The 13,216-nt window shown below is 38.9% G+C and overlaps 1 protein-coding gene across 1 annotated transcript in view; it reads left to right on the top strand.

Annotated features, from left to right (window-relative positions):
• Nucleotides 1–13,216, top strand: part of LOC101600050 (zinc finger protein 883-like) — a 69,855-nt gene that overhangs the window by 37,018 nt on the left and 19,621 nt on the right. The gene's annotated exons all lie outside the window — the stretch shown is intronic.

Genomic DNA, 13,216 nt, shown 5'->3' with positions numbered 1-13,216 from the left:
GGATATTTTTAACATACTTTTTAATGTATGCTTTTGTGTAGGTACTTGGTGTTTGTGACTATGGGTATGTGTGAGATGTGGAAATGTGACGATAGCTTTGAGGTGTCCAATTGACACAGTGTTTTGGCTATTTGCTTCGTCCTGTGTGCATCAGTCTAGCTGGCCCATGAATTTCTGGATTCTCTAGGCTCAACCCTCCATTTGATTTAGGAATGTTGGGATCACAGATTATGTGTTCCACTTTGTTTCTCACTTTCTGTGGATGAGAGTCAAACTTGGGCCAGCAAGCTTGACAGCATGTTCATTTAACCATTTTCCATTTCCTCAGCCATTTCAATGTATCTGATTAGGGACTTCATTTTAAGCAAATGGTCATATTGGCACATAAAGTTTTGTACTTAAGAAAATGTTATCAAACCCAGTACACATTGAAAATCACCATTTAGATGGCAGTTGTTTATGTAGCTGAAGAAAAGGATGTGCTAAGGAAATAAGTCATTGAATATAGTGTGTTTAGGATCATGTTCTCTAATTGACAACATATATGAAGGAGAGAAATAAAATTTGATTGTAAGAAATATTGCACTAACAAATCATAGCTCACAACACATCAGGAAGCACAGGCTAAGTATCACCGTGGTGGGTATAAGAAATGTAACAAGTTCTTTTATCTCTAGACTGAGCTAAAGGTGCATCAGAAAATCTACCGAAGGATAAAGTGCTATGAAGGTAAAGCATGCATGAGGATGTCTTGCCAAGAGTCACAGCACAGAAGCAATCTGATGTCTCACACATGCAAAAGCTCATCGCGTTACAGCTGTACTCACACTAAATGTCTGACTCTTCATATAAAGAAGAGTAAGAAATATGAGTGTGAGGAATACAGAAAATCATACTTGAAGTTACACCACACTGATTGTCAAAGAACTCACCCAAGTGAGAAGCACTATGAGTGTGCAGAATGTGGAAAAACTTTCTCTACCAAGGTGTATCTCACTCAACATCAGCCAACGCATGTGAGTAAGAAGCCCCATGTTTGTGCAGAATGTGGGAAAGCTTTCTATCTGAAGTCAGGACTCACTAAACATCATAGAACTCATATGAATGAGAAGCCCTATGAATGTACTGAATGTGGGAAGGCTTTCATTTGCAAGGGATACCTCACTCGTCATCAGAGAATCCACATAGGTGAGAAGACCTGTGAATGTTCAGAATGTGGGAAAGGTTTCTATGATAAGTCAGCACTGTCTAGACATGAGAAAACTCATACAGGTGAGAAGCCCTATAAATGCACAGAATGTGGGAAAACTTTCACACAGAAGGCATACCTCACTGTTCATGAGAGAAGTCATACGGGTGTGAAACCATATGAATGTACAGAATGTGGAAAATGTTTCTATGACAAGGCAGTACTTAAGAGACATCATAGAAGTCATTCAGGTAAGCCTTATGGATGTTCAGAATGTGGGAAAGCTTTCGCTAGCAAAGCATACCTAGTTGTTCATGAAAGAACTCATACAGGTGTGAAGCCTTATGAATGTACAGAATGTGGAAGGGGGTTCTATGACAAAGCAGTCCTTAAGAAACATCATAGAAACCATACACAGAAGCCTTATGAATGTACAGATCTTGGGAAAGCTTTTAGTAGCAAGGAGAACCTCACTGTTCATGAGAGAAACCATGCTGTTGAGAAACCTTATGAATGTACACAGTGTGGGAAGCATTTCTGGGACAAGTTTGTACTCATTAAACATCAAAAAACTCATATAAGTGAGAAGCCCTACCAATGTACAAAATGCAAGAAACATTACTTTGACAAATCAGCACTTATTAAGCATCAGAAAACTCACATGGTTGAGAAACCATATAAATGTGCAGAATGTGGGAAAGCTTTCTGCCAGAAGTCAGTACTAACTAAACATCAGAAAACCCATACTGATGAGAAACCATATGGATGTACTACATGTGGGAAGGCTTTCACATCCAAAGATTATCTCACTGTTCATCATAGGATTCATTCTGGTGAGAAGCCCTATAATTGTTCAGAATGTGGGAAAGCCTTCTACACCAAGTCATATCTCAATATACACCAGAGAATTCATACAGGTGAGAAACCCTATGCATGTTCAAAATGTGGGAAAACCTTTACTCAGAGGGGGTACCTTCCTGTCCATGAGAGAACTCACACAGGTGTGCCAAGCCCTACGAATGTACACAGTGTGGAAAAGGCTTCTATGACAAGGCAGTTCTCAAGAAACATCAGAGAAATCATACAGGTGAGAAGCCCTATGAATGTGCAGAATGTGGGAAAGGTTTCACTCAGAAGGTATATCTCACTGTTCATGAGAGAATTCATACAGGTGAGAAGCCCTATGCATGTTCAATCTGTGGGAAAACTTTCTCTCAGAAGGGATACCTTCCTGTCCATGAGAGAACTCACACAGATGTGAAACCCTACAAATGTACTCAATGTGGGAAAGGTTTCTGTGACAAGACAGTTCTCAAGAAACACCAGAGAAAACATACAGGTGTGAAGCCCTATGAATGTGCAGAATGTGGGAAAGGTTTCACTCAGAAGGTGTATCTCACTGTTCATGAGAGAAGTCATACAGGTGAGAAGCCCTATGCATGTACTAAATGTGGGAAAGCTTTCTTTAGCAAGGCATACCTCACTGTTCATGAGATGGCTCATGTGGATGCAAAACCCTATGAATGCATAACATGTGGGAAAGTTTTCACTCGGAAGGTAAACCTCATTGTTCATGAGAAAACTCATACATGTCTGTAGTGCAAATAGATTGTATTAAAGGTTTCTATGACAAGTCAGTACTCACTAATCGTCACATAACCGACAGGTGTGAAGCCCATGAATGCACAGAATGTAATAAACTTTTCACTTTAAAGGAGTACCTGTCTGTTTACAAGAGAAACCATGTGTGTGTGAAGACCTATAAATATACAGAATGTGGGAAAGCTTTCACTAGCAGGGCATATCTCACGGTCCTTTGTATGTTGGACATTTATGTCCACCTATCAATTGCCAATGTAAGCAATTGTGGAAGAATTGTAGTAAATAATATTTCATTGGATCAAAATATTTGTTTTATTGTGGTCAGTGCAATAAATTTCATAATTATGTACCTCTGAAATAATGCCTGTTTAATCTTTGAGTTTATATTGTTCAACCATGAATTGCGTCAGTAAAGCATCAAATTTAGGTTCTTGCACAAGTGGCTCAGTTGGCAAGTGCACTTGCTGTGCAAGCAAGAAAACCTGTGTTTGGATTCCTTGTACCCATGTGGTAAAGCTGGGGTTCACTGTACATGTCTGCAACCCCGATGCCGTGTTGTGTTTAGGGTAGGCAGGACAATTTCTGGGGCTTGCTGGCCACTCAGCCTACCCTTAAAACAGCAAGTTGTATATCAAATGTGAAACCATTCCTCTAGGACATAATCGTATACAGAGGGATAAGGGTATACCAAAATGCCCCTCCTACCCCTGGTCATTCCTGCCTCAAATTTGTTTGAGAAAGTGCAAGTAAATGTTTCTTTGAAGTTAGTTTGAGGTGGAAACGTTAAATATGTACATAGAATACACATCAAGGTGTTTATATATGGACATATTTTCTGATGGAATGTTCCTCAGTGACAGGATACATTCTTGAACATTTTTCTTGCAATCCCCAGCGCTTATAAATTTTAGAGTTTAATATATTTCTTATGTTCTTGTCACTGTGATATATGTGACAGTAACAACCTGATGGTACAAGTATTTGTTTCAGATCAAGTTTTCAGAATGTTTCATCAATTGTAGTTTGACCATAAGCTCATCACAGAAGATTCAGGTGCCAAGAGAGTATGTCAGAAAAGGCAAGATTTATAAAGCAAAGAATTTGTGTACCAGTTTTAATCTTGAGTGCCATGTTTTTAGTCACCCTATCCACCTAAGCTGCGCCTTCTAAATTTAAAGTTACATCCTGATCCAATGCCATAAGTTGAGTGTCTAATATTTAAAACACAAGCCACAGTAGGTTTTAGTATCCCACGTTAATTGTCATCTATGTCTTGTTAAATATAATGTGTTATGTGTCCTCTGGCATTTTTCTTTCTCTTTTTTACTGTGTATAAAATATATGAATAAACTCATCAAGCTGTCCATTAAATAGCCCTGATAATTCATAGGTTCTTTGGTGTTTGTTTAAGATGTGTTCATGATACCTGTAGATGATTGAGATGCCCCGTGATGAATCAGTATCATTAAATTTCACACTCAGCTGTGGTGCAAATCATGATTACTCTTGCCTAGTGTACATGCACATGGTTCTAGGTCTTTTCATGTTTAAAACCAGTCTAAAATATCACATTCAGATTACATGGCTTACTGTTTTCCCCTTTCTTAAGAGATAGTGCAACTTGGCTTGTCAGTCACAATATGAGAGACCATCTCTCAAGAAGAGGTCATTCACCTGCACAGATAACATATGGAGATGAGAGGAATAATTTCCCCTTGTGGTAGTTTTAATGAATGTCCCTCAATATAATCAGATTTTATTAACGTTTGTAATTTTGATCTTTAGCCACTTGGCTTAGGAGGTGTCACTGTGCGGGGTTCCTAGGGTCCGGACCTAAGGTGTGTGTGGTGGGGGGGGTGGGATTTGAAATTCCATATGTAAAGTGCCTGAGCTTTTCTTGCTTTTATTGGTGTGCTTTTGGCTTGTGGTTCTTCTCTCTGCTTGGAACTTCCCTGGTTCAATAAATCCCTTCCTCCCATAACTATGCCTAGTCTGAAAGTTCATCTCAGAGAAACTAGCCATTTTATCACATCCCTCAGGCACAGGACATTTAGGCTCTGTGAGGTACATTTCTAGAACTCATTCAGAATCATCTCATGAGGTGTGGGAGTATCCAAAGCTACAGTGACAGACACAGAAAGCTTCCGTTCCCCATTCCTACAATGCAAGAAGCCAGGTGGAGGGTGTTTAAATTGGTTCCACATCCATCATTGTGTGAACTGCAGAGGAATTTGCTGTGCGACTTGGGCTATTCTAAGCAACAGAATGTCTTGGTAAATCAAAGACAGCTTCCGGGTAGGCTAACTTGGCCTCCCTTTAATTCCCCCTTATCTGTCCTTACTGTGTCTGCAAACACCTCTCCCTTAACTTCCCCTCAAAGGGTCCTTTAACCTGCTCCTTGTGTCATGGTCAACACAATGTTCACAGGACTCACAGCTCCACACTTCTGCTGTTAGCTGCTTGTGGAGTTCTTTCAGAGACCACTACTCAGGCCATTGCAGGATGTGCTGCAGTTTTATTAATAATGTGAAACTGTACCTGAAAGTCACGATGCTAAAGAAAAAGTGAGGGTTAAATTTGGAAAAGATGGAGGAAAATAACCTTTTAAAATCCAAGTGACATCAATGTTTGATTCTGATCCAGAAAGCAGCTGCAGTCATCCCCTTTGATCCCAGAGACTGAGTCCTACCTCCATCCATTTGCTGTCACTAGTCTAGCCCTGTGCTCCTCATAGTCCAGGCAGCTGAGGGGGAGGCAGTAGCATGATGAATCTCAGTCCAAAGTGAATACTTGAGGCAGCTGTCAGCCCCAGGTATCCAATGAAAAAGGATTGGAGAGGGATGAACATTTTTATTTCCAGGATATGTGCTAGGATATATTTGAATTGAAACTGACCGCAGAAAGGGATTTACCAGAATATCCAACTCATTGAATGTTTTCAGGTGTTATATATGTGTAGCTTGAAGCACACAGGAGCCCCAGTTGTTTGTTTAAGATACCATTCATTGAAATCATAAAAGTATGATTACTTTATAAAATTGTACATTGAATATTAATTCATGGCTAATAGATTTTGACATAAATGTTTTTACTGAGTTAAATATTTATATCTGTTTATCTATCTATCTATCTATCTATATATATATATATATATCTTTTTACCTGCATGGTTTTTTTTTTGAAAAATGTCTTGAAAATTATATGTTGCCTTAAGATAATTGTTATGTTTTCTACTTATTTTGTCAGGCTGGCAAAGGCAAGGCCCACAGCCTAAGCATTGGTAGTGTGAAGAACAAAATAAATAAAAATCTTGATCGTATGCCATATAGGGGGTTATTTTTGCAATAGATTCTCCTAGATTCCCAGCTCAGCAATACCAAATAAGAAGAGTCCTTTTCCACCTTGCAATTGATGGGCAGCCACTATGATGTTCCTGATCCCCCATACCCTTTTCCACTTCACATCTCAGTGAAGGCAAACAGAGCCATACTGTCAGCATTAGCTGATCTAGTCACTATGATTTTGCTACTTATCTTCCAAGCTGGACAGATGCTCAGACCTTAATATACTCTGACCTTCAGATAACATGGTATGGGTAGGCTGCTTTTGACTTCTATGATGTTTACTAAAACTAATTTGATAATAAACCTGCCAATAATAAAAGCCACCTGTACAGTCAATACGTATAGACTCAGTTTCACCCATCAGGATAACTTTAAGGCTGAATATTCTGTGTTTACATTAAAAAAAAAAACACATGCAAAATCTATGTTGTCAGACCTTTATACAAAAGGCTGTGGTTCTCATTCCATCCTGAGCCTTGAACTGTGCTTTGGAAATGAGCCACTATTACACTGATTCAGGTAAATTTTTTTTGTTTCTCATTATGCTTCAATCTGGATGGAGTAGAGACTACTCATTTTTAATAAAAGAATATTAAATCTGCAGCAGGGATTCTTGAGATACAGGAAACTCTACAGGCTTCTATACAGGTGTCGATCATAACTTGTTTGGGTGACACATTTTGGTTGTGAATTCCATAAAACAAATGATTTGAAAATGAACTCAGCTGAGACTACCAAATCACATAACAATAAAAGCATTCATCCCCATGATGGAAGTGTCTAAAACTGAGCCCCACATTTCTGCTTATGACATAAGATCAGCCATTGGCTGGGGATTTATTGAGTCTGGGTCAGATACCAAGAAATTAAACAAATAAGAAAATAGTATTCATTCTAGCCCATCCAGTACGACCAATTATTTAAGCAGTTAACTAAGTCTACCTATTATTAGAGAGAACCTAATTAGATCAAGCATGGGTTGCAGGACTTGGGCGAATTGATGCCATATAGAAACAACAGCCAGACGTAGTTTGCCAAACAACCCAAAGCCCGAACCCCACTGACCAAAATTGATTTAAAACTATCATTGTCAATATCTAATCAAGGATTAGCAAGTCAAATTTACTCAAATGTCCAAGTGAGAAAGGTTGAGACATATGTTCCTTTTGTTGACTTTTTCAGGGTGAGTTGAAGCATTTCCCATCTTGACTGAAGGCCAGAGAAGTCATTAAAATCCTGCTCCCAGAGATTATCCTTCCTTCCTTAAACTGCTCAATAATATTTAGAATGGTGTGGCAGACAGGTTCAGGTTCACTAAGATGAGCCATCAGACCAGGCACAGTTATGGAGGAAGAGATTTATTTAAGCTTACAGATCCAGGGGAATTACCGTGATGGCAGAAAAAGCTGCTTTCACAGGTCCAAGCAGAGAGAGAGAAGCCACAAGCCAAGCCAAAAGCTACACAGCACCCTTGAGGAACTCCAGGTGGAACTACGCATTTGTATATCATTAAATAGAATTTTAAACCCTCCATCTCTCCTTAGGACTGAACCCTAAGATCTGCCCAGTGACACTGCCGCCAGCCACATGGCTGCAGATGCAAACTACAAACAAACAAAACACTGAAAATGTTGGGGGCCATCTATTCAAAAATACCACAAATGGTATTGGTCTCTCCATTGTTTCTAACATGACATATTGAGGAATCAGCCTACACATATTTTGTGGACCCAAGCCTTAGTCAAAAAAAAGTCACTTTTAAAAAGACAATGATAAATTGTGTCAAAAGAGGAACCTGCACAAAGGCAAAGTCAGACTTACTGCCCTGTAGAAAGCGAGGGTAAATTTTTAAAGTGGGCACTTGCGCTTGTAAAACTATTTATGAGCAGTGATTACAGACTTTACTTAAACTGGGTGATATAGATTAGAACACTAAAAATTGTGTATACTGCCTAAACAGATTTTTAAGCTCATCCAAATGTGTATGTGTGTGTGCACGTGTGTGCATGTGAGCATGCATGCATTAAGAATTGGCCCTTAAGCCGGGCGTGGTGGCGCACACCTTTAATCCCAGCACCTGGGAGGCAGAGGTAGGAGGATCGCCATGAGTTCAAGGCCACCCTGAGACTCCATAGTGAATTCCAGGTCAGCCTGTACTAGAGTGAGACCCTACCTCAAAAAAACTCAAAAAAAAAAAGAATTGGCCCTTACTGGGCCTGTGTACTTGTTCAAGCCACATGTTGAAGTTACTGTCTGATTGAGGGATAAATAACCCAAGTAAAAGCAGCTAATGAGAGGACATGTTTTTGTCCTGATTTACTTTCTTGAGAAGATGCTCCATGACTCAGGAAAGTGTGGCGTGGGCCGAGGCTAAACATCCCCTTGCTAACATTAGGTGGACAGTAGTGACAGCACAGTGAACCCGCTGACATGGGCAAGCTAGGGGTTAATAAACCTACAAGTCCTCCTCTAGCAGGGCTCCACCTCCCAAATTGCCACCAACTGGGGAGCGAGCATTCACAACACAAGTTTATGGGGGATACCTGATTAAAACCAGCACATTTTGCCCGTGGCCTCCATAAACTCACAACCATCCATAATGTAAAATTCAATGCATTCAGTCAACCTTTAAAAGTCCCCATAGTTTTATCCATTGCAGCACTGTTCTTGGACTGTTTTAAATTGTTCCATCTTCCTCCTACAAATCAGTTTCAAAAGGCCAAACAGGGCTGGAGAGATGGCTTAGCGGTTAAGCACTTGCCAGTGAAGCCCAAGAACCCCGGTTCGAGGCTCGATTCCCCAGGACCCATGTTAGTCAGATGCACAAGGGAGCACACGCGTCTGGAGTTCGTTTGCAGTGGCTGGAGGCCCTAGTGTGCCCATTCTCTCCCTGTCTTTCTCTCTGCCTCTTTCTCTCTCTGTCTGTTGCTCTCAAATAAAATAAATAAATTTTAAAAAGGCCAAACGTCAGGTAGGCTTCTAGCAGGAATGAGCCCACTCCTCTGGTACCACTTTGCTAAAGCAACTGATAGAAGGAAAGGTTTTTATTCTGGACTACATTCTCAAGGGAAAGCTCTGTAATGGCAGGTGAAAGTGGGGCATCTCCATCTTCCAAGTTCCCATCAGCTTTGGAGAAGCATTCAGGACACAAAAGTTGAAGTAGAACACCCGATTAAAACCACCACAGCAAATAATCACTTTCCTTTAGAACCTGACGTCCACAGTCAACTCAGGACTGGCCCAACTTAATTTTCAGTGGATCCTTTTAAATCTCACTGAATATTCACCTCTTAAATTACAAGGTATGATTCCTTTGTTTCATTATATCTTACTAAAGAGGGACAATAGATGAATCAAGCAGAGAAAAGAATATATGAGCTTGAAAACAAAGTGGAGGAGTTAGAATGTTCCAACAAAAATGAGTAGGTGAGTGAGGTAGGATTTAGAATCAAATATTCAAAACAAGCCTGTTCTTCCTAGTGAGTTCAAAGAGAACTTGGTCAATTTTGTGAGAACTCTTTCATATGCAAAACAAAAAAGACAAAGTGCCAGCTCACTGATAGAATGCTTCCCTGACACCACAGTCCTGGGTTCCACTACCAGTCCTATATCTTCCTATGTGCCCTCATAAAAGCCAGTATGGCCCTTCTTAAAAAAAACAAATCAGTTTGTTCTGGAAATTGGATGATGTCACAATGTAATGAGGCACTGCAAAGCAAAAGGAAGAATTACCTTGTACATGCTGTATCCTGCTTACATCCAGCTGTTACCTCCACGGAACTGTTAACCATATTTTGGCCAAAAGGCATAGGGTCTATGAGTGGCTCCTTTCGCCAAATAAGGAAACCATATTTAATCATATTCAAGATTTCCTTCCTGGACCTTAGCGTTTGACCCAATGGGCTTTCTGATGTAATACTGAAGAGTGTTTCTCGGCCTTTGTTTCTGAGATAAAAACTCCTTTACCATTTTTAAATTTTCCATGTAAGTCCTGTGAATGACTTTTGCTTTGTACTCAGTCCCACAAAGGGCTTTCTTGTATATCAGCTACTCTCCTTCAAAGTTACTCAATCTCCCATATTAGAGATTTCTTGAACTCTATTGGACTCCAACTGATTCTCTTAAGGAGGAAATAACTTATGATAGGGCCTCCAGATTCCTTTAGTGTTCACAACATGTCTTACTCACTCTCTCATACATAGCCTCTGAAAATACTCCAACTACCATGTCAGGCTAGGTTTCTACCAATACAAAACATGCACAATATTGAGCTCTTTAACATTTTGACATAGATGATGGAGGGAGACAGAGAGAGAGGATGAAAATGAATTATCTAACTAGAAGTGACCGCTTGAAAAGAGGTTGTTCCATGGAATAAAGGTTGGGAGATAATGGGAGATGATTAAGATCAAATTATGGTATGTTTGCCTATTTACATTTCTCAAAACAAGTAGACGTAGACACAAAACCAAACTATCGATTTAGTATCCACAGTGATGTACAAGCAAACAAATCTTGAGAAAAATCAAAAACCAAATGAAAAATCACATTAAAAGATTAAATACTATGGCCAGACGTGATTCATCCCAATGGTACAGCATTCATTGTATGGAAATTCACAAGTTGAAAACACCCTGTCCCTGTAATGACCAATAAAAGCAACAACAAAAATCCACAGTTAGTGTCGTTCTTTGTTCAGAAATGTTCTCCAGAGCATAGCTATTAAAGTCTTGTTCACAATTCTGATCAATTAATCTTTATTCATATTAACATACTGATATTTTTCAGTGTGGTGGAAACTTGCTAATACATTTTGTTAACTGATTTTCAACAAATGCTTATTTTAAGGAACTAGGTTCTCATCAATAAAGAAGTGTTAGGAAACAGTAGACAAAGTCCAGTGAAGGAGGGATTAGCCTGTCAGACCCCTTCTATTTAAGAGAACCTTAGCATTTCCTTATCTTAAGATCTATAAAGAGTTTTTTGCTCCATTTGACTTTCAACTACAGCAACAAAAAGAATCCAGTAAAAGGAAATAATACAACTTATACGTATCCTTGTGTGGATACTTGGTTATCAGGCCCTTCTTTTTCTTTGTTTAATTCCTTAAATGAGGTAAGAAGATCTGCTGCACCATGTGCTTTCTTGGTCGTGATGTTATTCCACAATATAAAATGAAAGTGGTGTGATCAAGTAACCATCTTGAAATCTCTGGAAACTTTGATCCACAGTAATTCTTTCCTCTTTGTTAGATGTTTATCTGAGGTATTTTGTTTGAATGATGCATATCTGAAGAAAGCACTCACTTAGTTCCCTTTCAGAAAATATGGCAGTACAGTAAGTTAAAAAGGAGACATAAAGGGAAGAGAAAGGAAGGGAGGAGGATACTTAATAAGTTGATATTGTATATGTGTAAGTACAATGATTGTAATGGGGAGGTAATATGATGGAGAATGGAATTTCAAAGGGGAAAGTGTGGGGGTGGGGAGGGAGGGAATTACCATGGCATATTTTTTTATAATCATGGAAAATGTTAATAAAAATTTAAACAAAAAAAAAGAAAGAAAATATGACAGTAACTTAAATTCAGCAAGGAAGATCTCATCCATAAATTGTAGAGGAAAACATGGATCTTGCATTCAAAAGAAAGGTTTTAGACTCTTATTTCACATTGTATTCAAAATCAATTAAAGATTGATCCAATCTTTCAATATAAGCTTGTAAACTATGATTTCTCTAGAATACATGGGAAATATTTTTGACAATAATAGTGTTTAGAAATATGCAAGGAGCTAATAAGAAGGAAGAATCATAAAAATGGCATTGCATCTAGCAAGTTTATCTGAGAAGAAAGCAGTCACTAGAATGAATATTCAGCCAACCAGAAGGATAATATAATACTGGCAAATTTTATCCATCCAAAAATTAGTTTCTAGAACATATAAGGTACTCAAACAATGAGCAGAAAATCAAATGATATGATAGCTGGGGGAAATAGCATGAATTCACATTTCTGAAACTTGGCATTAAAATATTCAACATGAATAAGAAAGAAAATTGATACCAAACACTAAACTTTAGAGAGCTATCAATGCAAAGGATAATTTGCCAGTTTATTGAATTTAAAATGTCATCATGTAAAGCTCAAAGTAACTGGTATTTTGAATGGATGTCCCCCAGTACATCAGGAGTCTACTAAAGCTTGTAACTTAGATCTTTAGCCGCCTGGCTGGAGGAAGTGATAGCATGGGTGGATCCTAGGGTCCAGACCTAAGGTGTGTTTGGGAAATTTCAGTCTAAAGATGTGGGAAGTGTTTGAGTTTTGTCTGGAATTCTCCAGTGTGCTTACTTGCAGTGGCCTATTTTTTCTCTCTCTGCTTGGACTTGTGAAAGTGGGCCAGTTTCTTGTGCCATTATGGAACTTCCTCTTAATGTGTTAACATCAGTAAATTTCTTACTCCCATAACTGTATCTGTTCTAAAAGTTCATCTCAGCAGTGTGAGGCTGTTACTTCAGATTTGGTACCAGGAGTGGGGAGTTGCTATAATGAATCTGACCATGTGGATTTTTGTCTTTGGGAACTTTTGCATTGGAGGAATGGGCATAGACTTGGTACTTGCTACTGAAGATGCCTTCCAGAGCAGTAAGCCAAATGTTTTGAGCTACTCTGGTAAGAGTTTGAAAATGCTTAAGGCAGAGAGAATTGTATTTGGAGACTTGACTTACGAACTTTCTAAGGCAAAAGAAAGACTGCTATAAACTTTGTTGGAACTGGGCTACTGACTTAAGGGCTGGCTGTGTTCTGCCTATGTCCCTGAGAGTTTGTTCAAGGTTAAATTTGTAATGTGCTGATGCACATGGCTAAGGTATATGACTGAGAGATAAAAGATTTAAATTGGAGAAATTAAGACAAATTTAAATTTTACTGGCCCAGGGACTGGTTTTATGTTACTGAAGCTGCTATTGTCAAACACATTAGCCATCTTAAAGAAGGTGGCCCAACTGCTTTCCATTAAAACAATATAGAAATAGTTTGAGGTGATCCCACCTTTTGAAAGGAGATCTGAAAAGAAATATGCTA

Source organism: Jaculus jaculus, chromosome 5 (assembly GCF_020740685.1).
Source record: "Jaculus jaculus isolate mJacJac1 chromosome 5, mJacJac1.mat.Y.cur, whole genome shotgun sequence".
Classification (NCBI taxonomy): domain Eukaryota; kingdom Metazoa; phylum Chordata; class Mammalia; order Rodentia; family Dipodidae; genus Jaculus; species Jaculus jaculus.
This window is presented reverse-complemented; position numbering and strand designations above follow the sequence as displayed.